Raw genomic sequence first — 24,973 nt, forward strand, 5'->3', positions numbered from 1 at the left:
TGGGGAAGTTTCCTGACACAAGATTTATTAACATTAAACAAGTTTTACCTCTTTGGATGAACAGCATGTTGACTGTTTATGTAATCATTAATATTTAATCTCTGTACACTCATTGGCTATAACATTATCAATAGATTTTTTAACCAAAAAAAACCATAAATATTTCCATCACATTTTTATTGTAGCTCAATGGTATTAGCCTTCCATTCCTTCAAAATCCCATAAAATTGTTTTTTATGCATAATTAGGGAGACAAAGTTTTTCTGTAAAAATTTAGTTTGAGTACATTTGACTGCTTCTATAAACTCCAAGAAGCCAAGTACCCCTACAATTCTGGTCTGTTAAGTTATTTTCCACATCATACCCTTTGCTTCTGTTTGGGTTCTAGTAATATTAAATATAATTCCTGCTCCTGAATTAGGCAGTCATATTTAGTATAGGTAATATTCTGTTTTTCTGACTGTTGATGGGTTGTATCAGGATTACAAGATTTGGCATAGTTTCACAAATGTCATTTTAATACAATGAGAGGGGTAAAGCCTTTAAATTCAACATTAGAGGGACCATATTTATATTTCATTATCATAGCTTGATTATTGCTGCATGATGAAATCTAACACTTGTAAACAGTTATAATTGTTTTCCTAAAATTCTCTCTGTGTTTTTTTAAATTCTATCAACCAGAAAGTTTATTACATTTGTGTATTAGTTTGCTAGGGCTGTCATAACAAAGTATTGCAGACTGGGTTGCTTCAACAACAGAAATTTATTTTCTCACAGTTCTAGAGGCTGGAAGTCCAAGATCAAGGTGTCAGTAGGGTTAGTTTCATGTGAGAATTCCCTCCTGGACTTACGGATGCTTGTCTTCTCCCTGTGTCTTCCCATGATCTTCCCTCTGTATGTGTCTTTGTCCTTAATTTTGTTTTCTTAAAAAGATACCAGTCATATTGCATTAGGGATCACTCTAATAATATCATTTTGATATAGTTACCTATTTAACAGCTCTGTCTCCAAATGCAATCACATTTTTTAGGACTTCAGCATATGAATTCTGGGGGTTCATAATTGAGACTGTAACAGTATCTCTTCTGCCTTTGTCACTGGACCATAAGTTAATAGTCACAGATTCACGCTTTCATTCAACATATGTTTACTAAGCCCAGGAATATTTTAGGTGCTGAGAATGGAATAGAGACCAAAACAGACAAGTAATATTCTAATAGAGAGTGTAGAGAGGCTAAATGAGTCAGTGATGCTGATAAGTTGCTGCATTTTATATTAAACTTCAAAGATATGTAAGTCAATACAGAAAGATTGTCAGAACTTAGCAAATCAATATTTGATCCCAAAGCATAGCCACCCCTGGCCTACTAGAAACTTCTAAATTTATTACTGTTTTCTGACAATATAAACTATAGTAAAATAAATTTGGAGTCAGTGTAAAATAATTTATTAGGGTACCCTGATTTTTTAATTTGTACAGTCATAAGGTGTTGGGTATTTGACAGAACTTGAAAATGTAAACTGTAGTTTTATTACAGTGATATTTCATTTTAATGTGCTTTGTTACTAATGAAATGTTAACAATATTTATTGCAAATCTATTGCTATTGTCACAGAGCCAACATTTCTGGTTTTGGATTATTTTGTTGTTGTTATTCAATGAATAAGCATTTACATGTTCAATATAAAAGTGCTAATGAAAAAACGTGAATTTTAAGCTAAAGTTCAGATGTTCATATTTTTATCTACCTTTCTATAACCCAATTATAATTTTCTATCATGAACTCCCATATCTATTCCTCATTGATAACATTAGTAAGTTTTGCATAAATGAAAACATTAAAACATTCTTCCCTACTCAAGGATTTCCTTTATTCCTCAGGGTTATACATACTCATCTGTCTAGTCCTGGCTCTAGGTCCTCTGCACTTACTCAGTTGTCACAATAGCCCCCTTCGGATCCTCATCTGGCCTGAGGCCTATGCTGACACCTGCTGCTGGTATCATGGTCCCATCAATTTCTCATCAGGAATGATGTTGGATGCTCAGGTTAGCAGTTGTCTTGGTAGCCTGCAGGCATTCATTATACTCCACAGCAACCCTCTGACATTGCATTGCTTGGTTGCCAGATCAAGCCATCATTTGATGTTGCCCCGATTCCCTATTTTTGGACAACCTTCTGATAAACGAGTCTGTTCTCACAGCTAACTTCTTTGCCTAACTGAAGACATGGTTTAAATAATTCTTTCTTTTCTCATTCCAGTGATCAAATTTATCTTCCTCTCTTGTGGTCTGATGTTTATACAGCTTGGCGATGGCAAATGATAGCCAGATGGAAGGAAATAAGTGACCTGTTAGTAAGCTCTGGAAGGGTTGTGTGGCTCCCACTGTTTGAAGCCTCCTGTAGAAAGTGCATCATTGACGCTTTTTTTTTTTGTCTTCTACATTTGGTCAAAATTCCAGAGAAACAAGAAATGTTCAACTTAGTTTTTGTTACTTAGATATATTTCTGTGCTATGGATTCTCTTTATGATGTATAATTTGATGGATTAAACACGTGTCAGAATTTGTGAATTTGAATCAACTCTGGAGTAATTGTCTGTCAGTAGAAAGATAACATTCCCTTGATCAAAGTGAGAGGTTTAAGTTTTTTGATCAATAGTTTGAGGTAAAAATCCTTGATTATGTCTCATAAATGCAATATGATTTTAAAGAATAAGTCAGTGACCTGATCCATGATTTTGTCATTCTTCAGGTATTGGTTGACAGACGATAAATTGGGATGGAAATCAGAAATGACTAATTGTGAAATCACTGAAAAAGGAGAATCTCTGTTAAAATTAAAAGACATATTTTTCTGTTACCAAGTAAATTTTAAAGAAAAGTTTCAGTTACTGATGAGTATGTGTTTATCTTATTTTGGTCAGTATACTGGGCTGCCCTTTGGTCAGAAAAAAATGAAATAAAGGAAGTACTCCAGGGCTTACTTTTCAGATATTGGTTTTAAGTAAGGAAAATTATAGTCTAATAATATTTGTCCTAAGAATCTCATAGGTCTTTATTGCTCGAAGGAATTCATATCCTCAGTGTGCTATGAGGATGGCAAAAATGATTTAGCTGCAAAAGCAGAGGCTAAGAATTTACTGCAAATTGAAAATAAATCTATTTTTAAACTGCCACAACAATAGCTAGAAAAGTTACTTGCTTAACTGTCTGGTATAAACACCACTTTACAAGGGAAATGAAAATATGTGGCTAAAAAAAAAAAAGCCCTGAACTCTTAATTTTCTGCCATTTGATCTTATATTTTTGGAGAAGGACTAAAATAAAGGCTTATCCTATCCCAAATATACACTATAAATATACATAAATAAGCCAATTAAAATATTTTGTTATAAAATGCATTTGAACTATTAACCACTTAACAGAATGACATACTTAAATACACATAACCTAGCTGTTTATCTTTTTTTTGGGAGAACTTCTAACTATAGTAACAGGACTTGAATCATCAGTATTATCTGTTCTCTCAGATTTCCTCACCAATTCATATTTTTGTTCAGATAAAATTAGGATTATTTGAAGGGCATCCCTCTCATGATTCTCTTTCTGTTGTTTTCAGTAAACTTGTTTTGAGCAATGTATGCTCACTAGACTATGACAAAAATGGCTTCAGAAGTTATGTTATTCATGATTACATCATTGAAACTTCTATGACACTGGAATTGGAGATGTGTTAAATATTTTCATAACTCATGTGCCTTCTTAGGCTACCATAACACATTACCACAGACTGGGTGGCCTAAAAAACAAAAATTTAATGTGCATAGTGGTGTGTGCCTTTTGTCCCAGCTCTTTGAGAGTCTCAGGTAAGAGGATAGGCCAGGAGTTCAAGGCCAGCCTGGGAGACATAGTCAGACACCACTTCTTAAACAAACAAACCCAAGAAATTTATTGTTTCACAGTTCTAGAGGCTAGAAGTCCAAGATCAGGATGCTAGCATGGTTGGATTCTGGTGAAAGCTCTTTTCTTGACTTGCAGAAGGTCACCATCTCCCAGTGTCCTCATGTGACCTTTCCTTGATGCTTATTTGTGGGGATGCACGTGCGTGCGCACACCCACACACACAGAGAGAGAAAGAGAGAGAGGGAGGGATGAGAGAGGGGAAGGAAGAGGAAGGAATATTTTTCTCTCTACCTTTTCTTCCAAGGCTGCCAATCCTATGAGATTAGGGAACCACCCTTAGGACCTCATTTAATTACCTCCTAAAAATGATATCTTCAAATACAGTCACATTGTGGATTAGGGAGTCAACATATGAATTTGTAGGGGTGGGGTAACAAAGGTTCATCCATGGCACCCATCACAGAAATGAGAGTATGACACATGGGATCATATTGTTTCCAGCTCACTCATTATCTCAACAACAATTTAACATTTTTATGTCAGGATTTGATTTTAAGTAACTTCTAATCATTTTTTATGAAACAGAAAATAGTAGTTATTATATCTGCTGCTGGCCTATTGCAACCTAATACAGGAAAATGGAATAATGTAGGACTAAGAGAACTCTGCCTAAATACGTACATCTACTATGGATCCACAGAATTAAAAATTTTTTGAAGAGAAAACTCTGCCAGAATCTTTGCCACTTGAACATGATGTGACCTCTGTAAAGGTGGAACATTAAATCAGCTAATGTAAGTTAATATATGTTGCTATACGTCAAGAGCATTAAACAATATGTGACACGTAGTAAAATTCTGTATTTGTTAGCTTCAATATTATCATTATTATTACTTTTATCAGTTTCTTTATGCAAACCTTTCCTATTTCTCCACCATCTCCCCCTGGATGTGAATGAGAACCTCTTTTGCATTCTAGTCACTAACTTCTGGAAGCTTTGTAGTTTTTGCTGCTTTCAGAAAACCGTGTCCCATAACTGAACAGGCAACAGTATATTTCATAATACAGTTAAAAAGTCCGAATTGCCCAACCATGTACTAGATCAAAATAGTAGCTCATAGAAAAAGAAAACTTACACAGACTTTTCCTGATTTCATTTAATTTTTTTAAAGAGATAACATTTTGATAAAGTAAAATGGTAGTTTAAAACTGTTTCACATATTAAAATATTAGTATTGAAAATATATATTATTTATATTTTTACACCAAATACTCATATTTATATTTAAAACTTTTAATGAGAAACTTAGGGTATCGCTTAGCTGCAAATGTTAGGAAAATTCAGTCAATCGATCATAGATATTCATTAAACAAATCTGTACATTCTGGAGTTCATGATAATTTACTATGTGACTACTAAAGGATGTTATTTCCGAGGATTCATGAGAATATTAGCTTCATCAGAGCCAATATTTGTCTACATTTTTAACTGTTTTCGTTTCACCACTTCTAAGATTTCTGGGAAATAAGAGTTTGTTAAGTCATTGTTGAATGAGTGAATGATCAATAGTTCACTGTAACTGCTATTCATATTCCGGAGCTTATGACTTGTCCTGCAGATATAAAGAGTGTGTGTGCCTATGAGGGGACAGAGCAATGGGAAAGATGAAATAAGCACAATTCAAAGTAACTTGTGATGGAGACATTTCAACCACAGGAAGACCACAATGAAAGGCATCTCTGCTTCTGCCTGAAGTTGATAGAGAAGGTCAGGAAATGATTCAAAGAAGAGGTGATGGTTTAGAAGAGTACTGAAAGGTATATAAAACTTTACCAGTGTGCAAGGGCACAGGAATGTGGTAAGAATAATTTAGTATAAAAAGGAATAAATAATACATTTGGGAGTGGAAAGCCAGTAGTCTTCAAAGAGCTTCATGTACCATACTAAAGAGTTTGAACTTTATCTTATTCGTAAGACATTGAAGAATTTAAGTAAGATGTTTTTAGAAAGGTTACTCTAGCTGTGGAGTAGACAACACATTGAATGATGTAAGCCCCTGAGATTTGCAACTGTTCAGAAGTATAACGGAATATTCTAATCCCCAAATTCTATAGGTTTCAACTAGAGTGGCAAAAGTAGGGATGGAAGTAATGGGTATTTTGTCATTCTGGAGACATTCAAAAGCTAGAATGGATAGGCTTGAATAAGGCAAATGAAATATAAGAAAGATTCTTGAATAATTCTGAGATTGCCATTTTAGACAATTGAGTGGGTGGAGGTGTCAACAACTACCAGTGAAAAAAATGGCAAGTATTGCATGGAAATTGGATGGTAATAAACTTGATTTTGATGAATTAAAGTTTAGGCAAAAAACTAGAATATAATACTGGGGTACAAAAGAGATCAAACTTGAATTATATATATATATATATATATATATACACACACACATGGCCAAAGGTGAAACCCTGTGAAAAATCAACACTTAGTTTTTCTAGATGTGAAGGATGGGTAGAAGAATATGTGAAGAGTCCATGGAGGCAAGAAGAGAATCAGGAACAAAGGCATTGTGAAGTGTCAGATGTGAGAGTTGATCATGAGGTCAAACGCACTGGCGAATGCAAGTGGATGAAGCCTGTAAAGTGTCAGTTGTGCTGCACTTGCAGAATGCTGCTGGGGACTTCGGCAAGAAAAATACTGATGGGCGTGGAAATCAACAGCAGCGTCCTGAGTGATGAGAATGACGAAGTGCAGGCAGAAAGACCACACCTTTAAGAAGTGACTGGAAAGACAAGGAAAAACGTAGGCCTTGAGAGTAGTCTCTAATTCATTGAGAATATTCAGAAAGATTAATGCTATTTCTAGATGATTTAATTTTATAAACAAATTTCCTCCTTTGGGAAATTGAGTTGAGCATAAGGAGTATTCACTGAGAAGGGCGGGAATTGTTGACATAAAAAGGAAAAAAGAAATAGGAGAGGCCAGAGTAAGGATGGGATGTTTTGGGGCAAGTAATAGAAATTAAGGAGATCCATGTGGAATCCGGGTGGACATGAAGGATGGGTTCAAGTCATAGATCTTGAAAAAAGGGCAAAACACCATAGGGAAAGGAGGGTATTGTCTGTTTTGTTCACTCAACGATAGATACTCAAATACTTGCGAGATGAATGAATGTGGGATCTAGTCTGTTATGGTGTGGTGTAGGGGAGAAGTAATTTTGCTTTGTTAGTAGTGCAGTGATGAGTTTTAGGTTCAGATATGCTGGACTTGAGATCAATCTCTAAAAGCCCATTGAAAAGATCTAGTAGGCAGGTGGAAAATGACAGCTGGGTCGTAGGTGGGAAGATGTGATTTGGGAGAGACTGACAGTGATCAGCATGCAGAAGAAAGGTGAATCCACAGTTGGATGAGAACTTTCTTAAATAGAAATATGGTTGCCATATTTACAAAACAAAAATGTTAGATGCACAGTTAATTTCAGACAAACAGTGATAATTTTTTATCATAAGTAGTTTCATGTAATATTTGGCCGCAGCGTCAGATAGAAAATACAAACAGAGCAGAAAGAACACATAATCTACGTTTATAAACTTTATCTTGGAGTTTGTGCAGTACTGGATCTGAGGGCTTTTCTTTCTAAATTTCTAAAAGTTCTTTACACAGAAATAAGGAATGGAAGACACAGGAATATTCAAGCATTCTCTAAAAGATAATTTTGAAATAAGGAGGGGGAAGTACATGTATTCTTTGTCACATTTAGAGAAAATGGATTATTTTAAGATGTTTTGAAACAACAAAAATGCTTCAGAGTTTTTCTCCTTTAGCTGGAGAAATTCTACTTTAGGGAAGATTTGGGCAAAGATATGTTAGTAATTTAATTTTGAGAAACATTACCATTTGCTGAAACCTCTTGTCCTCCCTCTTGATCAAATATTGCAATCTTGCTTGAGCCATAAATCACAGACCACGTATGAATAAAACAAGTAATATAAGATCTTTCAGTTATCTAAAATATGCCAACTGCATAACTAATGAAGGAAGGACTACAACTTCAAAACTAGCTCTTAGAACTAAACATATATAGTATTTATAAAAATGGCCTGGTACAAGCATGTGAGATACATACAGAATTTATTTTGTAAGGCCCTTGAGATTTACCCATAACTGAACAGGGCATCTTTTGAATGTAGAATAGAGAGGCAGTATTTTGTACAAAAGAATAAAAGATTTTTCTACTTTGGCTGTAATTTTTCTTTTTTATTGTTTTAAAATATAATTTCATAAGACAGACTTAAATGTAAATGTATGACTATAATTATAATGAAGAGACTCCATTTTGGATGTTGGACCTCTGACAATGTTCATGTCCCCTCTCTCCCTTTTACCCTTTACCTGATATCTGGGCAACCTGATTAGAAAGCTTAGTACCCTCCATCCCTTGGCACTGGTAGAAATTTCAAATCAGGCACGCTCCACCTGGATAGGTACCTCTCTCTAGGCTCAACTCTCAGCCACAACAAATATCCAAGCCACTACTTCTCTCCTCTCTTGTTTTACTCTGAATGAAACCATGAGTTTTTCTTGAGAAATCAGTTTGCCATTTGCTACATAAATAATAAGCTTTATAGCATAAGCATTGGTGCCCATGTGCCATTTATCCTGAAATCTATATATACCTGGAAAGGAGAAGAGCTGACCATCTTATAATAAGGGATGCTAGGCACCAAAATAAAGCAGTGAACATGTACACTGTTTTTCTTAGTACAGTCATTCTGTGAAGTTTGTCCCTTCCTCTCTGTTCCCCCTTTCCTATATTAGCGACCTCACATAAGGCATCTACCACCTTTGACTTCTAACACCCTAGATTAGCCTTGGCTACTTTTAAATTATATATGTAGAATAACATAGTATTCATTCTTGCTGATTTTACTCAACACTTTGTGAGATGTGTTAATATTGTGTTTGTTTAGAATATTTGGTTCACTTTTACTGCTCTGTAGTATTCCAGTAAATATACCACAATTTGTCTGGGTTTTTGCTGTTATGAATAGTGTGCTTCTACCAACATTTTCATCTTTATCTTTTGGTGCCCATTTGTGTTGCATATTACCTAGAAGTAGAATTACAGGATCATTGGGTATGTGTATGGGCTTTGATAGTGACAAAGAGTTCTCACAACAGGTTATACCAATTTATATGTAGTATGAGGTTCAAAAGTTGTCATTCATACTTCTAAACAGAATAAACTTTTCTCTTACATTTAAAGCTACTAATGAATATTTTCTATGTATTCCTGTATTCTGAATTGTTTTAGTATTGGTTAAATTCAAAGTTAAGGTTTTTTTCTTGTATAGTGAATTCATACAATTTTATGTCATCTCATCATTCATTTTGAATGCAGGTTTATCTTTCTCATATGAGAAGGAGGGCTAAGTCAACCTTGACAGTTTCCAATTCTACACCACACTCAAATGGCTCAAGCTAGTGGCCAGACACTAGAACTTAGAGACGTTTCCCCACCTGGCAGATTGGGCTTCCCACTGTACTGCTGTCTCCATTAAACGGACAATGAAGGAATTTGTCTGCACCCTTAAGGTGACCCACATCCTGTTCACTATGTGTCCTGCTAGCTGGTAAATAGTCCTCTCTTTCTCTCTGCCTGATTCTTCATTCCTGCTCCCTGTGACTCAGGGCAGGAGAACTGCCCTCCCAACTCATCATTTCCTCTTTGCCAAGCATGTGTAAATAAAAGTCTCTGAATTTGTTTCTCATTGTGGTAATGTATAGAATTTGCACGTTCCATCTGAAGAGCCAGGGGCTTCCCCATGTTGCGTTTTTCCCGAGCTCCTGGGAGAACACAAGGTCGGCCTCCTAGTACGCGAGCAATGTTCAGGCAGGTGAAAACTGAATATGGGTCCAAAAAGAGCCACAAAGGTGGCTGCCAGTATAAACAAATTTCCTGTGTGAGGGACCCTGGGTAGGGCAAATAGGTAAAAGGAGGATCCTGTGAGAGATACTCTGTAAACACCCATGTCCAGCTCCCCTTCCTCTCCCATTAGAGCAGGTTGCTGACAACTCAGGTACTGAAATCTCAGTTTAGCTGCAGGCTCCCAAAAATGCTTTGTTAGATATATAAAAAGTATAAAGTAATAGACAGTGGTTTGAGATGCTGACAGTTCCTCAATTGCATTCTGATTATTTCTGTGTAGCATAGTTTTTATAGAAGAGTTTTAACCTGGCTTTAAGTCTACAGAATGGATTGATTTCCAGTGAAGTATTAAGAAGGATTTGAAAATTCAACTAATCCTCATATATAACAGAAAATGTATTTCTTGCGTTACATTGGCTCTTTAGCTAAACTCTCTGTTTGCATACAATAGACATCATTTAGAATAAAAATGTTCTTTTAGAAAAATCAGGGAACATTTTCTTTTTCTTCTGCTGTAATGAGTGTCTGACTTAGTCCTGCCAGTTCATTTTCACCTCCTATCAGTTATGACAATCACTTGTATATAAGGTTTTGAAACAGAGTATACAGCTCTTAAAATTAAGTGGCAATATCTGCATTAGGGTGTTTATTTTTGTGAAGTTTTAAGTGACAATGATAAAGTGATGATGCTGATAAAAATGTACCCTCAATTACATAAATTATTCAAATAAGCCTAATCTATGATAAAATTAAGCACAATAGATCAATGGAGAAGGAACTAATAACTCAATAAAATGTGCTGAGGAAACTGGCTGTGAGGAAAGTGTTTAATTTTGTTCTTTTGGATCTTAGTTCACACTCTATTTCAAGATCTATGCAAGATGGATTAAGTAAAACAAAAGGGGAAGAAGAACGAAAAGTGGTAAAATCTCTAAAAGATGAATCTTTATGTTATTTTGAGATAGGAATGTATTGCCAAGATCATTTTCTATTTGCTTGAATATTTCTGTGACTTACATTCCTTATCTCTGTGTAAAGAACTTTTAGAAATTTAGAAAGAAAAGCCCTCAAATCCAGTACTGCACAAACTCCAAGATAAAGTTTATAAACATAGATTATGTGTTCTTTCTGCTCTGTTTGTATTTTCTATCTGATGTTGCGGCCAAATATTACATGAAACTACTTATGATAAAAAATTATCACTGTTTGTCTGAAATTAACTGTGCATACAACATTTTGTTTTGTAAATATGGCAACCATATTTCTATTTAAGGAAGTTCTCATCCAACTGTGGATTCACCTTTCTTCTGCATGCTGATCACTGTCAGTCTCTCCCAAGTCACATCTTCCCACCTACGACCCAGCTGTCATTTTCCACCTGCCTACTAGATCTTTTCAGTGAGCTGTTAGAGAACTGGACAAGACAAGGATACTCTCTCTCAGTGCTCTCGTTCAACATAGGACTCAAAGTCCTATCCAGAGCAATCAGGCATGTGAAAGGAAAACAAGGCATCCAAATAGGAAGAGGGAAAGGCGAACTCTCTCTCTTGGCAGATGATATGATTCTAAATCTAGAAGCCCCAGAGACTCTGCCCAAATTCTCCTAGAACTGATAAACAGCTTCAGCAAAATTTCAGAATATAAAATGTAGAGAAATCAGCAGCGTTTCTATATACCAACAACATTCAAGATGAGAGACAAATCAAAAACACAATCCCATTCACAGTAGCCATGAAATGAATAAAATACTTAGAAATACAGCTTACCAAGAAGGTGAAAGGTTTCTCCAATGAGAATTACAAAGCATAGCAGAAAGGAAGCAGAGACAACACAAACAAATGGAAAAATATTCCATGCTCCTGGATAGGAAGAATCATTGTTGCTAAAATGACCAAATTACCATTAGCAAAGCAACTTACAAATTCAATACTATTTCTATCAAACTACCAATGTCATTTTTCAAAGAATCAGAAAAAACCTATTTTATAATTTACGTGAAACCAAAAAAGAGCCAGAATCATCAAAGCAATCCTAAGCAAAATGAACAAAGCCAGAAGCATCACACTACCTGACTTTGTACTACAAGGCTACAGTCACCACAACAGCATGGTACTGAAACAAAAACCAGACACATAGATCAATAGAATAGGATAGAGAACAAAGAAATAAAGCCGCATACCTATAACCATCTGATTTTTGACAAAGTTGACAATCACAAACAATGGGGAGAGGACTCCTTATTCCATAAATGGCTCTGAAATAGCTGGTTAGCCATATGCAGAGGATTGAAACTGAACTCCTTCCTTTTACTATATATACAAAAATTAACTCAAGATAGATGCAAGACTTAAATGTAAGACCTAAAACAATAAAAACCTAGAATAAACCTAGGAAATATTAGGTTGATGCAAAAGTAATTGTGTTTTTTGCCGTTAAGATATTGCAAAAACCACAGTTACCTTTGTGCTAACCTAATACCATTCTAGACATCAGCTTTGGTGAAGAATTTATGATGAAGTCTCCAAAAGCAATTGTAACAAAACCAAAAATTGACAAGTGGGATCTAATTAAACTAAAGAGTTTCTGCACTGCAGCAGTGCAGAAACTATCAAGAGAGTAAACAGACACCCTACACAATGGGAGACAATGTTCACAATCTATGCATCTGACAAGGTCTAATATCCAGAATCTATAAGGAACTTAAGCAATGCAACAAACAAAAATTAAGTAACCCCATTAAACAAGGGGCAGAGGACATGAATAGACACTTCTGAAAAGAAGGCATACATGCAGCCAACAAGAATATGAAAAAAAAAATGCTCATTATCACTAATCTTTAGATAAATGCAAATCAAAACCAGAATGAGATACTATATCACATGAGTCAGAATGGCTCTTACTAAAATGTCAAAACACAACGGATGCTGTCAAGGCCTCAGAGAAAAGAGAACATATATACACTGTTGGGAATGTAGATTAATTCAGCCACTGTGGAAATCAATGTGTAGATTTCTCAAAAAAACTTAAAACAGAGCTACCATTCAACCCAGCAATTTCACTACCTGGTATATACTCAAAGGAATATAAATTGTTTTGCCAAAAAGACACATGTACTCGCATTCATTGCAGCACTGTTCACAATATCAAAGACATGGAATCAACCTGGATGCCCATCAACAGTGGATTGGATAAAGAAAATGTGGTCTCTATATACCATGGAATGCTGTGAAGCCATAAAAAAAGAATGAAATCATGTCCTTTGTAGCAAAAGGCATGTAGCTGGAGGCCATTATCCTAAGCGAACTAATGCAGGAAAAGAAAACCAGTTACTGCTTGTTCTTACTTAAAAGTGGGAGCTAACAATCATGAACCAGGAAAAACTCGCCAAACTGCAGGCACAAGTGCACATTGGTGGGAAAGGAACTGCTCGCAGAAAAAAGAAGGTGGTTCATAGAACAGCCACAGCAGATGATAAAAAACTTCAGTTCTCCTTAAAGAAGTTAGGGGTGAACAATATCTCTGGTATTGAAGAGGTGAATATGTTTACAAACCAAGGAACAGTGATCCACTTTAACAACCCTAAAGTTCAGGCATCACTGGCAGCGAACACTTCACCATTACAGGCCATGCTGAGACAAAGCCGCTGACAGAAATGCTACCCAGCATCTTAAACCAGCTTGGGGCAGACAGTCTGACCAGTTTAAGGAGACCGGCTGAAGCTCTGCCCAAACAATCTGTGGATGGAAAAGCACGGCTTGCTACTGGAGAGGAGGATGATGATGAAGTTCCAGATCTTGTGGAGAATTTTGATGAGGCTTCCAAGAATGAGGCAAACTGAATTGAGTCAACTTCTGAAGATAAAACTTGAAGAAGTTACTGGGAGCTGCTATTTTATATTATGACTGCTTTTTAAGAAATTTTTGTTTATGGATCTGATAAAATCTAGATCTCTAATATTTTTAAGCCCAAGCCCCTTGGACACTGCAGCTGTTTTCAGTTTTTTGCTTATACACAATTCATTCTTTGCAGCTAATTAAGCCAAAGAAGCCTAGGAATCAAGTTTGAAACCAAGGTTAATAAAGTTCTTTGCCTAGTAAAAAAAGAAAAAAGAAAAAGTGGGAGCTGAACATTGAGTGCACATAGATACCAATATGGAAACAATAGACACTAGGGACTGCTTAAGCAGGGAGAGTGGGGTAGGGCATGGGTTGGAAGGCTACATATCAGGTACTATGCTCATTACCTGGGTGATGAGATTATTTATATACCAAATGTCAGTGACAGACAACTTTTCCATGTAACCTATACATGTACCCATGGAACCTAAAATGAAAGTAGAAGAAAAACAAAAAAGAAAGCTTGCCAAAATTATTAGTAGAAAAACAAATAAAACAATTAATTTGTTTTGGCAGCATCTTCCAACTGTAGCTAAAGCCAGTTTCCTCTTCTTTCTGACAACATAGCTGGCTAGATTTGTAGTTAGGTGTAAACATACGATTCATCTCTAATGGGATGTTTGTAAAAAAGATGTGCTTGTCCTAGTCCTTAAAAGCCCCTCATTATAGATCATCTGTGCTTGTTCCCTGGTGATTTCAGAAAGAACAGGTTGATGGTGGAGAAGGACTGTCCCTGAATGAACACTCCCTTCACCCTTACTGCCTATGAACACACACACACACACACACACACACACACACACACACGGCTGTTAAAGATGGGCAAAAAACAGACTTCTATAAAATTTCAGCTATTAAAAGTTTGGGATGTGGATTAGTGAAGCAGATGCTAGTGTTACCGTAAATAATATACATGTAGTTAGTGTATGCTGTGCGTGGAGAGGGAAAAACTAATAGGAAGTAGGAAATGCCCTGATGCATTTAGAATAGTCTCAAATTTTTAGGAAGCACAGGTTTCCCTGAGACATGTCAGGAGTACAGATGTGCAGATAACATTAAGAGCAGTAACATAAGTGTCATGGGTTCTTTTTATATTTACTCATGGAAAGTAGAATGCTGCTCATGTATTTTCGGGAGTCTCTAGGAGTTGTTCTCACATGTGTCCTATATTTAAGCTGATGCTTTAGCCGTCTAGCATCCTGGATTCAAGCCCTTTTTGGGGATTTGGGGTTCCTGTCTTCACAGTGCATTGCCATGGCTACCAGGTATTACTGTCTCTCTTGGGGTATTTCTGGGGAGGAATCAGAGTCAACAAAACTGAAATTCCACTTTCAAGTATAAATATTTTCATTTTGTTTTCTTAGATTCAGCACTGGGAAAAAAAACTGAAAACAAATTTTTTACTGTTTCAGAGAAATTATCTTTGTCTTTGGTGCACTGAGACAATGTGTTTCCTTTATTAAGGAATTAATTTTGCCAGACAATTAGTTGTGCTTAATCAAATTAGGCTACTCAGTTTAATATAGTATGGTGATAATATTAGAACATATCTAAGATGTCATTGTTTTTACAGAATTAAAAGGATTATTAAAAATAGTTTACTAGGAGTCCTTTTTCATTAAGTAGAGTGAGAAAATCTTACTGTGTCAGTTTTATCCCTCAAGTAATTGATATCTATGCTTTATTACATTTTATCACATTTGATTCTTATAGTTAAAATTTGAAATTTAGTATTTCCAATGATCATTTAAATAAGGCTCTTTAGCATTTTCAGATTTATTGTAATCATATTCTTAAGTTGCACAATTACTCTTATTTTACATGCAAATAACTGAGGTCAAATAATTTTTAACTTAATCAGGGCTATATAATTTTGACAAAGTCAGAATGTGGCCTGTATTTGCCAAAATTCCAAGAAGAAGCAGGTGGCGCACTTGAAACAGGATAGACCAAAAATTTATAATTCACAAAACAGGCTATGTGATGGTTAATATTGAGTGTCACTTGATTGGATTGAAGGATGCTAAGTATTGTTTGTGCATGTGCCTGTGAGGATGCTGACAAAGAATATTAACATTTGAGTCAATGGACTGGGAGAGGCAGACCCAGCCTCAATCTTTCTGGGCACCATCTAATCAGCTGCCAGCATGGTTAGGTAAAGCATGCAGAAGAATGTGCAAGGAATAGACTTGCTGAGTGTTTCTCAGTCTTCCTCTTTTCCCCCATGCTGGATATTTCCTGTCTTCAAACATCAGACTCCACATTCTTCAGCTTTTGGACTCTTATATTAATAGTTTGCCAGGAGCTCTCAGGCCTTTGGCCATAGACTGAAGGCTGCACCGTGAGCTTCCCTACTTTTGAGGTTTTGGGACTTGGACTGATCCATCTCTGGCTTTCTTGCTCCTCACCTTGCAGACAGCCTGTTGTGATTCTTTACCTTGTGATTGTGCAAGTCAATTCTCCTTAAAAAATTCCCTTCTATATATACATATATCCTATTAGTTTTGTCCCTCCAGAGAACCCTGACTAATACAGGCTATTTACCAAGATATGGGGGTGGATAATGCAGGAACAGAACTGTTACCCCCAGGAATACTGAAGGGAGAAGGTGAGGGGCACTTACCAGAATGTGAAGGGAAAGATTTTTGAAGAGTCAGCTAGATTCAGTGACCTTCATTGGAGGGAATGAACCAGATCAAGGCAGCCTTGCAAGGAGGGAGAGGAGGAATATGTGGACTTCATCCTTTTCCCTCCTGCTGATCTTCCTCCAAGCTTCCTGTTCACCAGATTTAACCAGGTGCCAAAGGAAACATTTATATAGTACATATAAGTCAGCTCTGGGTGGGGGGTGGGGGTGAGGACAGAGAAGGCTCAAGAAGGTTGGAGGGGCAGGGGGATCTGTGACAGGACCCCGGCCTCCATTTGACTAGTGGGTATCTTTCCTGTTGCCTTGGCATTTGAGAAGATCCTATACCACTGGATATCAGGAATTAAGTAATGATGCAGAAAGTCTCTGTCCTTGTGCTTTTCCTCATCATGTTCTTATTGTACTATGATTGGTAGAAGAGGATACAGAGATAAATTACTGTTGTATAAGATTTCATTGAAACCTATGAGTTCTAAATGACACCTCATGATCAGAGATGAAATAGAACATTGCACTGTACATTTGCTAATTTTTGGCAGCTCATCTTCAAATTTCTTTTATTTTTTATATTCTTTTTTTTTTTTTTAGAAGGAGTTTTGTTCGTTACCCAGGCTGAAGTACAATGGCGTGATCTCAGCTCACTGCAACCTCCTCCTCCTGGGATCAAGCAATTCTCCTGCCTCAGCCTCCCGAGTATTTGGGACTACAGGTGTGCACCACCAGGCACAGCTAATTTTTGTATTTTTAGTAGAGACGGGGTTTCCCCATGTTGACCAGGATGGTCTTGATCTCTTGACCTCATGATCCACCTGCCTCAGCCTCCCAAAGTGCTGGGATTATAGGTGTGAGCCACCGCCCAGCCCATCTTCAAATTTCTTTGCTGCATACGTGATCTCTTATTAGGCAATTATATGCTTTTCATCCAGACTTTGCATATGGAGAAGGATATACACATGGAAGGGACAAAGAAATTACTTGAAGCTGCCGCTGTGGAGTCAAGAGCTCCTCAACAAGAGTTCTAGATATGAAAGGACGTTTACTTCCAGTGGCATCATCAGGGAAGGACCAGAGAACAGCACAGGCAGTTGTATCTCAACCAGACAATTACCAGGGTAAGATCTTGGCTTTACTCTCTGCTACCCAGAACACTATCTTAAATTCTGTTATTTCTTTGTTGATTCTGTGAGATGTCTGGTGTCCTTCTCATAAATTTATTTTCTACTTGAATTAGCAAGAGTAGATATTATGGACTGATTGTACCCCCAACTCCCTCAAGTTCATATGTTTAAGTCCTAATCTCCAATGTGACAGTACTTGGAGAGGGGAGTTATAATGAGGTAATAAGATTAAATGAGGTCATAAAGTTAATCCAATAGGACTGGCGTTCTTATAAGAAAAGGGAGAGACATCAGAGATTTCCCTCTTTCTTTCTGCATGTGCACAGAAGAGAGGGTGTACAATGACAGAGAGGTGGCTGTCGATAAGCCAGGGAGGGAGATGTCACAAGAAACCTGCTCTTACAGCACCTTTATCTCAGACTCCCAGCCTCTACAACTGTAAAAAGGCAAATGTCTGTAGTTCAAGTCACCCAGCCTATGGTATTTTGTTATGGCAGCCCTAGATAACGGTAGACTCTGTTACTTTGGAAAGTACAGTGGGTTTCTTTTTCAACAAGATTCTTTTTTGTTTGTTTGTTTGTTTGTTTTTTGAGATGGAGTTGTGCTCTTTTTGCCCAGGCTGGAGTGTGATGGCATGATCCCAGCTCACCACAACCTCCGCCTCCTGGGTTCAAGCAATTCTCCTGCCTCAGCCTCCTGAGTAGCTGGGATTACAGGCTGCACTATCCTGCCCAGCTATTTTTGTATTTTTAATAGAGATTGAGTTTCTCCATGTTGGTCAGGCTGGTCTCGAACTCCCGGCCTCAAGTGATCCACCCGCCTCAGTCTCCCAAAGTGCTGGGATTACAGGTGTGAGCCACTGCATCTGGCTTCAACAAGATTCTTAACAGACATAAACCCTAACAATTGAACTACAGCATTATTTTTCAAAATTTGAGTCACAACCAGCAGTAGCTGTCAAATCAATTTAATAGATAGCAACCAAACTTAAACTAATTGAATAAAATATAATAGATGAGAACATATCATAATGCATCACCTCTAGTAAGATTAAGAACTGGTTCCTGAGAACTTTGCATGTGATTGTTTCTGTATGCATATGTATAAACATACTGGAATCAATGTAAAACATATTTTGAAACATGGGAATGGTGGAAGAAATGTAAAAAAAACATTATTCTAAAGTGTTATCACAATATTCTAGTTGTTCATTTTTCCTGCCATGACAGATTGAAATTTAGAGCCTCGCTGAAATATGGATTAAAAAATAATTGTGGGAGTATTTTCAAAAATTTGGTATTAAGAGGGAATTAAGACTATGGTTTATTATGAGTCATACTGAAAATTTAGATTGTGTGATTTTCTATTTAAAAATTTTGTGATTTAAAGTTTTATGTAGCATGCTGAATTTTTCTCTGGCATCAAAAGCTTTGAAGATAGGAAGAGACGAAAATATGAGAGTGTGTGAAGGTAAAGAGGAAATCAACAATTAATATTTATATTGTGTTATTCAGTTTGCAAGTTGCTTTCAATTCCACTTGATCACTTCATTTGATCTTCAAAAGAAACTTGTGAGCATTTTTTCTTTACGGGAACACTAAACTAAAGTTTAGTATTCTAAAGCTCAGAGGTTGTATTTTGTCCGAACTTGTATTTAACATATATAGAAATCAGAAGTGACTTAACTAGATTTCAAACCAAGCTTACTTGAATATTCAGTAAATAATTCCTGTCTTTAGATTTCAAGATTTGTTCTTTCAATTATCATGTTAAATAACTAAAGTAACAAACTATTAAATTTGACAATTTCTTCTCTGAGTTAATCTTTAGTAACTCAGAATATAATCAATTTGGGTTAAACATTTCAGTGTTACTACTTCGTGATATGTCTCTCAACCTTTTACCTCAAAATTTAGTTATATCCAGAAGTCCAGGTGTTTTAGTCTATATGGGATTTATTATAATAAAGTCTGTGGAGTCTCTTAGAAAGTGATTTACTTAAAGTGCAGAGATAAGGAACACAAACTTAATCTGAAGAAAATGAATCTATGTTGGAGAGAAGTGGGGATTCTGACTATAATACCAAATGTGTCACTAAAGATTTTGCTTTCTCCCAATCCATTCTGATCCATGTCTGAGTCCCACAGGGAGGGGGTTGCAATGATGGGTTTATTAAAGTAGATGACACTTCAAAATCTTTGCCTTCCTGTCTATAACATAGAACAACAGTCTCCAACTTTCACCAGGGGCCAGTTTCATGGAAGATAGTTTTTCCATGGACCAGGGCAGGGCAATGGTTTTGGGACTATTCAAGCACATTACATTTATTGGGCTCTTTATTTCTATTATTATTATTATATTATAATATATTATAAAATAATTATACAACTCACCATATTGTAGAATCAGTGGGAGCTCTGAACTTCTTTTCCTGCAGCTAGGCAGTGCCATCTAGGGGTGATGGGAGATACTGACAGATCATCAGGCATTAGATTCTCATAAGGAGTGAACCACCTAGATCTCCCACATGTGCAGGTCACAATAGAGTTCATACTCCTATGAGAATCTAATGCCACTGCTGATCTGATGAGAGGCAAAGCTTAGGCAGTAATGTGAGCCATGGGAAGCAGCTGTAAATACAGATGAAGCTTCACTTGCTTACCTCCTGCTCTGCAGCCCGGTTGCTAACAGGCCACGGACCAGTACTGGGGGTTGGGAACCTCAATAAAGACAGCAGATATACCCTAGATAGGAGCAAAGGACTCCATTTTTTGTTTGGAGTAATTCCTGGAACACTGATCAGGCACAATAGCTTAAGAATATATAGAAAGTAAATATAAAGTAAGAGAAAATATAAAACATCAAGCTGTCATCCATAAGTTGAAGGTGTTAACAAGAGCCAGGAAACTGTTCCAGGTAAACAGCACCAGCAATTAAATAGAAGACATCACTGCACAGCTAGAGTGGCCAGGGTGAAAAAGATGGGTGCCACATATGTGGGGAGCATACATACTCAGGGACTTAGAAATGTAGGGCCCTTGGTTTATGCATGAATTCATTTATTCAACAAACATTTGTGAACAAAGTACAATATTAGGTGCAGGAATACAATAGTCATCTAGACAGATATGACTCCCACACTGAGGCAGACTAGAGTCTAGTTAAGGAGACAGAAAAGAGAGCAAGAAGTATGACACTAGGGCTGTTTGTGAGTAATTGGCAGTTCAGGGACTAGATCATTGGAACTTAGCCAGAAGAGAATAATTTATTACTGATGCTGTGTGGCCTGAGGAAAATTCATTACAAATATATAAGTACCTTTGTAGTAGTAATTACCACAGTACTTATTTCAGTATGGGAGTTCCTGTAGAGTATGTTTTTCCTTCTAGTTCAAAACTGTAGCTAAGGATAGAAAAAATGTCATTTGTTAATCTTTGTTTTTTCTACAGCAAGATGCTTAGAATAATCACTTAGTGCAAAGTGGGTTTGTTTAATTACACTGAATAGACTGATGCTACACATCGTGAGTATAGTTTCAAGAGTTTGTTTGAGATTTGAAATTAACTTAATTATAGAGTCATATTTAATTATTTAATACCAGGTAAAAGAGAATTGCAGCAGAGGTAAAGAATCAGAACACTTATCCTGGGCCAGGGTTCTGTAGTACATGACTCACAGATGTAGGATTCTTACGTTCCTTCTGAGAAACGAATTTCACCATTGTAGTGATAAAGAGGGACTGATATTAAATGAAATGATCAGAAAACACATAGAACCCACGAGTTTAAGGTGGACTTATCTGTGCCTTAGTAATGAGGAACTGAAATTCCTGGTAAATAAGATATTACCAAATATTTAGAATGTAATGCAATAACAAAAAATACCACCTAGAATAGTCTTTGGATTAGTCTGGTAGTGCAATAGAAAAATGAGCTTTCCTTTTAAAATTTATGGTCTATTGTTGGTTGTATTTTGATAAGAATCATTAAAGCAAGTGATACACTTCACTAATCATTAGAGTAAGTGTTGCAAAAAAGTTGTAATTTATTTTTCTTTAGTTTTACTTGTACCTCATTATTTTTCCCTTGAAAAATATTTTGAATCATCTAGCAAAATTTATTAAAACTTTATCTAATTTCATTTAAAGCAATACTTTTCTTGAAATTGAGATTATTTCACAAATACCTTGTCAACAATTCTTTCATTTAAATTATTAGATTTTTTTTTGAGTTAAAATGCTTTTTTTTTTTTGCTTTAGGCAGTTTCAATTATGTTTTACTGGGCTTTGATTTTCAAGCAATATACAATATATTAATATGTTGCATTAACAATATATTATTAATATGTTCTTAATCCTGTGAGTAAATTAATAAAATATTTACATTGAAATTAAGTAAATACATAATATGGTTTTTTGACCACATGTTCAGCCATAAATTATACTAAACATACTCTGGGACAACTGTGAAATAAAATATAGAAATAAGTACTAAGAAGATCTCTCAAAACCACAGAACGACATGGAAATTAACCTGTTCATGAATGACTTTTGGGTAAACAATAAAATTAAGGCAGAAATCAAGAAATTCTTCAAAATTAATAAAAACAAAGGCACAATATACCATAATCTCTGGGAAACAGCTAAAGCAATGTTGAGAAGAAAATTTATAGCACTAAACATCCACATAAGAAAGTTAGAAAGATCTCAAATTAATGATCTAAAATCACAATGAGAGGAACTAGAGAACAAAAGCAAACCTATCCCAGTGCTAGCAGAAGAAAAGAACCAAAATCAGATATGAACTGATCAAAATTGACATGCAAAAAACTGCAAAACTAAACAACACAATCAAAGGTTTTTTTCTGAAATAGTAAATAAAATTGATAGACAAAGAGCTAGTGTAATAGAGAATACAATAGAGAAGATTCAAATAAACACAATTAGAAATAACAAAGGAGACATGACTATAGGCTCTAGTGAAACACCGAAACCCTCAGAGACTACTATGAACACTGCTGTGCACACAGACTGGAAAACCTAGAAGAAACTGATAAATTCTTGGGGACATACAGCCTCCCAATATTAAATTAGGAACATACTGAACTAATGAGAAGACCAATACCAAATGCTGAAATTAAATCAGTAATCAAAAGCCTATCCAAATACCAGATAGATTAACACCCAAATTCTACCAGATATACAAGGAAGAGCTAATGCCAATTCTACTGAAATCATTCCAAAAATAGTTTCAGTAGAATTGGTATTTGCTGTTCTTTGTATATCTGGCAGGAACTCTTTCATAACTCATTTGATGTGGGCCAGCATCATTCTGATACAAATCCCTGGCATAGACACAACCACAAAAGAATTTCAGGCCAAAAAAACATGGATGCAAAAATCCTCAAAAGAATATTAGCAAACTGAATCCAGGAGCACATCCAAAAGCTAATCTGCCAAGATCAAATAATCCTTATTTTTGGGATAAAAGGTTGTTTCAACATACACAAACATGATAAATCATATAAATGAAACTAAAAACAGAAGCCACATGATCATCTCAATAGATACAGAAAAGGCTTTTGATCAAATTCAACATTCCTTTATATTAAAAATCCTCAACAAGCTAGGTATTGAAGGAACAAACTTCAAAATAATAATAGCCATCTATGACAAACCTATAGCCAACATCATACTGAATGGGCAAAAGCTGGAAGTATTTTCCTTGTGAAGTGGAATAAGACAAGAATATCCACTCTTGGCACTCCTGTTCGACATTGTATTGGAAGTTCTAGCCAGGGCAATCAGGAAAGAGGAAGGAATAAAATCTATTCAAATGGAAAAGGAGGAAATAAAACAATCTCTTTCTTTGCAGATGATGTAATTCAAACTGCAAGGATACAGTAACCACAAAAGCATGGCACTGATAGAAACAGAGACACACAAATCAGTGTGACAGAAGAGAAACCCAGAAATAAAGCCACATAAATCTATCTGATCTTCAGCAAAATTGACACAAACAAGAGGTAAGGAATCAAAATTCAATATGAGATAACTGGCTCCCCATATACAGAAGATTAAAACTGAACCAATTTCTTTTACCTTATACAAAAATTAACTCAAGATGTATGAAAGACTTAAATGTGAAATATAAAATTACAAAAATCCTACAAGAAAACCTACAAAATGCCATTCTGGATATAGGCCATGGCAAGGATCTCATGATGAAGACTTCAAGAGCAATTTCAATAAAAACAAAAATTGACATATGGGACCTAATTAAACTGAAGAGTTTCTGCACCCCTAAAAAAATTATCAACAGAGTAAATAGACAACCTAGAGAGCAGGACAAAATATTTGCAACTATGCATAAGACAAAGGTCTAATATCCGGAACCTATAAGCAACTTATGTGATTTAACAAACAAAACACAACTCCATTTAAAAAAATAGGTAAAGGACATGAGCAAACACTTCTCAAAGTAAGACATATGTGTGGCCAATAAGCATGTGAAAAAATGCTCAACATCACTCATCACTAGAGAAATACAAATTAAAACCACAGTGAGATACCATCTTACCAGTCAGAATGGCTATTGTTAAAATGTCAAAAATATATGCTGATGAGGTTGTGGAGAGAAAAGAATGCTTATACACTGTTGATGAGAATGTATATTAGTTCAACCATTGTGGAAGACTGTGTGGCAATTCCTCAAAGACCTAAAGACAGAAATGCCATTTGACCCAGCAATCCCGTTACTGGGTATATACCCAAAGGAATATACATTGTTCTGTTATAAAGACGCATGAACATATATGTTCACTGCAGCACTATTCACAATAGCAAAGACATAGAATCAACTTATGTCCCCATCGGTGGTAGACAGGCTAAAGAAAATGTGGTACATATACACCATGGAATACTGTTTAGTCACAAAAAAGATCAGGAGAATGTCTTGTCCTATGCAGCAACATGTTTGGAGCTGGAGACCAATTATCCTAAGCGAAACAATATGGGAACAAAAAACCAAATACTGCCTGTACTCATTTATAAGTGGGAGCTAAACAGTGAGTACACATGGATGCAAAGAAGGGAACAATAGACACCTGGACTACTTGAGGGAAAAGGTTTGGAGGAGTGTGGGAATCAAACAATTACCTATAGGTACTATGCTTATTACCTGGGTGATGAAATTATCTGTACATCAAACCACTGTGTCACTCAATTTACCCATGTAACACACCTGCACATGTACCTTTGAATCTAAAATGAAAGTTGGAAAGAAAAGAATAAACATTATAATTTAAAAAATGTAACTACCCTTTTTATTAATACATCACTGCATATTTATGGGGTACATGTAATTCATTGATATATGCATACAACTTGGATTGATAAAGTCAGGGTAATTGGAATATCCATTTCACACATTTATCACTTTTTTAGTATGTTTTGAACAAAATTATTTTGAAATA

The 24,973-nt window shown here is 35.9% G+C and overlaps 1 long non-coding RNA gene and 1 pseudogene across 3 annotated transcripts in view; both read left to right on the forward strand.

The window, feature by feature from the left end:
• Positions 1–24,973, forward strand: part of LOC144578885 (uncharacterized) — a 436,319-nt gene that overhangs the window by 204,126 nt on the left and 207,220 nt on the right. For all 3 annotated transcript variants that reach the window (XR_013525344.1, XR_013525343.1, XR_013525345.1), the window contains exons 2-3: positions 16,971–17,091; positions 17,309–17,494. This is a non-coding gene — a long non-coding RNA (uncharacterized LOC144578885). The remainder of the gene's footprint in view (positions 1–16,970; positions 17,092–17,308; positions 17,495–24,973) is intronic.
• Positions 13,101–13,848, forward strand: LOC100405408 (transcription factor BTF3 pseudogene; annotated as a pseudogene).

Source organism: Callithrix jacchus, chromosome 13, assembly GCF_049354715.1.
Source record: "Callithrix jacchus isolate 240 chromosome 13, calJac240_pri, whole genome shotgun sequence".
Lineage (NCBI taxonomy): Eukaryota > Metazoa > Chordata > Mammalia > Primates > Cebidae > Callithrix > Callithrix jacchus.